We start from the raw sequence: 2914 nt of genomic DNA, 5'->3' as shown, positions 1-2914 counted from the left end.
TAGACATCATGCAAATGATTTTTCCCCCAATTTTCCCAGTGAAGAGAAAATATTTATATTTTAAACAAATCTACCATTTGTGGAGACTTTTGTTTCTAACTAAACCTGCATTGATGGTCCCTGTTAGCCCATACACAGTGCTAATCTGGCATTGCTTTGAGAAAAATAATTAAGTCCTTTAACCCAACCTTGCAATACACACACACACACACACATGTATACACACACACACACACACACACACATATATATATATATATATATAATGAATGGTGATAATGGTTTTAGACATTGCCCCCTACTCTGGGAAAAGACAGACTCTAGAAGTGAGAGTGACCCTATGTACCGCGCCAGGAAGTCACGTGAGCGGCCGCTGTCATGTCATTACAGCCTCCGCGGAGTTCCGGTGGCCTGGCTTCCTATCTGATTATCCAATTGCCACCGTCTTCGTTTTTTTCATTCCCGCGTGCCTAACGGAGGAGGAGGAAGAGGAAGCTCAGGCATTGCTGGCAGGCAGCCCGGACTAGGCCAGCAGAGGTGCCCCCTCTTCCCCCCGGACCTCTGTGACCCCATTCACCTGGCACATCGACTTTTGGTGCTGTTGCTGATGTGCCTCGTTGGCTTTGGCAGCTATTTTTCCTATGATAACCCTGCTGCCCTTCAGACTCAAGTTCAAGGGGTCACGCAGATGAATACCACGACATTCATGCTGCTGTTGCCTGGTATTCTTGGCTCCATGCAGTTTTATGTATTTGTAATACGATGGAGCACCATTACTTTTAGCTGCTTTTTTGGATTGGACAGGTTGTTTTTACTCGGGGTGGAATAGTTTATGCTTTTTGGCTGATGGAATTTGGAAGGTTTGTGTTTGGGATAGGTGGGGAGTATTTAGCAATTGCCCAGAATACACATTCTCAGTAAACATGAACCTCAGGAAATGGCTGTATTCTAAGATTGAAGCTTCTGTGGGTCACACAACCCTTAGAGTCATGCTTAGATCGGGTATAACCTGTATTCTTTCACTAATCTCTTCATTGGCCCTTGCTTGCTTGGATCAGAGGGCAGGAAGAATCCTTTATAAAGAAAAAGGAGAAAGAGGTGACATTATTAAGCTGATGGATGTGAAGGACTTCTCCTTACCCTTGTGGCTCATATTTATCATCTGTGTCTGTTATTATATGATGGTGCTCCCTTTTATTGGGCTGGGGTAAACTTTTTTTACAGAGAAATTTGGATTTTCCTCCCAGGCAGCAAGTGCGATTAACAATGTTGTGTATGTCATATCAGCTCCCATGTCCTGAGTATTTGGGCTTCTGGTGGATAAAACAGGAAAAAACATCATCTGGGTTCTGTGCGCGGTGGCTACTGCTCTGGCCTCTCACATGATACTGGCCTTTACACTGTGGAACCCTTGGATTTCTATGTGCCTCCTGGGACTCTTCTATTCATTGTTTGCCTGTGCACTGTGGTCAGTAGTTGCCTTTGTTCTTCCTGAACATTAGTTGGGAACTGAGTATGGTTTTATTCAGTCCATTCAGAAGTTTGGGTTGGCTATTATTTTCATCCTTGCTGGCATAGTGTTGGATACCAGGGGATATTTATTTTTAGAAGTTTCTCTTTTCATTGCCTATGTTTCAATGTCACCGTTGTCTGTTTGGTGGCTCATGCCCAAGGTGGTAACCTAAATTATAAGGCAAAGGGAAGAAATAAAACATTTTCTCCTATTATTGAGAAGTTTAAAAGACCACGTCACAAGAAAGCAGCTTCCCACATCATTGTTTGAGACCCACATTTTTTTGAAACTTAGAGTTTAGTCATTAGGGAAAATAATGGGCTGAAATGATATTATATTTATATTTTGACTATACTCTTTTCAAAATTATTTGTGAGTATTATTTTAGCCTGTGTCCTTTGTATTGGGAGTTGCTAAAGAATTCTTTTTAAGAATATGCTAACCAAAAGTTTAGAAAATTGCTTTGGAATATCCAGTTAGACTTCAAAAAGGGCAGTAAATAATGGAAAATATTGCACCTTGAATTGGGATAATTTTCACTAAGTATATGCTAGGGATATAGCCTTTATCTTAAAGGAAAAAAAGACTTGTGTATGAGTAGGTGGGTTATATTATATAGAATAATCTACGGCATTGAGATTTATTATTCCCTTTTGTAATAACGAATAATAATAAGGAATATGTGAAAGCTATTTTTATGGGGGAGTGCTTCATATTCACAATAAGTAGATTATATTATGTTCTCTTGAGTTATGAGAAGTTGCCGAGCAGTGGCCCTTTAGAGTTTCTTTATCTCTCTGTTACTGAGGACGCTGATTATTTAGGGACATAATTTTGTGATACAAACATGCTGTATAGTTTTTCTTATAATCTGATAACTAAAAAAGTATCCTTCCAATGATGATGATAATTGGCTATCTACATGGATAAAGAAAAATACTGCAAAAGAAAAAAAAATAAAAGAATCTACTATTCTGAACCAAAGCATGTAATCAAGAGTGGTATTTGCCATCTCAAGAATGTAATTAGATTCCTTTAGAGAATGAGTAAAGGCTAAAACATTCCCACCTAAAATAATTACCTCAAAGGTCAAAGAAATTGAAGTACTCACAAATCCTGTTTATATTCAACCTTTATGACATGACACTAATCTGCAATTTCATTGAAATATTGGGAAATGTTAGTCCAGGTCTTCTAAGAAGTCGATCCAAGATGAGATTATAGATTCAGGGATTTTATTAAGGAAAACACCTATGTGAAGAAATGCAGAGGGAGCCAAGGGAGCTGGGAGAGACATCAAGACCTGATGAAAGAATGATGCCAAGTGAAAGAGAGATAGAAGAAAAGTTGGGTGGGAGCATCCTAGCTGGACATGTAGCAAGACTGACAGGGAGTCTCCAG

At 39.3% G+C, this 2914-nt stretch overlaps 1 pseudogene; it reads left to right on the top strand.

The window, feature by feature from the left end:
* The first annotated feature begins 278 nt into the window (after positions 1–278).
* LOC105746867 (lysosomal dipeptide transporter MFSD1 pseudogene) lies at positions 279–1783 on the top strand (annotated as a pseudogene).
* Positions 1784–2914: the final 1131 nt, after the last annotated feature.

This window comes from Dasypus novemcinctus, chromosome 1, assembly GCF_030445035.2.
Source record: "Dasypus novemcinctus isolate mDasNov1 chromosome 1, mDasNov1.1.hap2, whole genome shotgun sequence".
NCBI classification, from domain to species: Eukaryota; Metazoa; Chordata; class Mammalia; order Cingulata; family Dasypodidae; genus Dasypus; species Dasypus novemcinctus.
The sequence above is the reverse complement of the archived record's forward strand: the minus strand, read 5'-3'. Positions and strand labels throughout refer to the sequence as shown.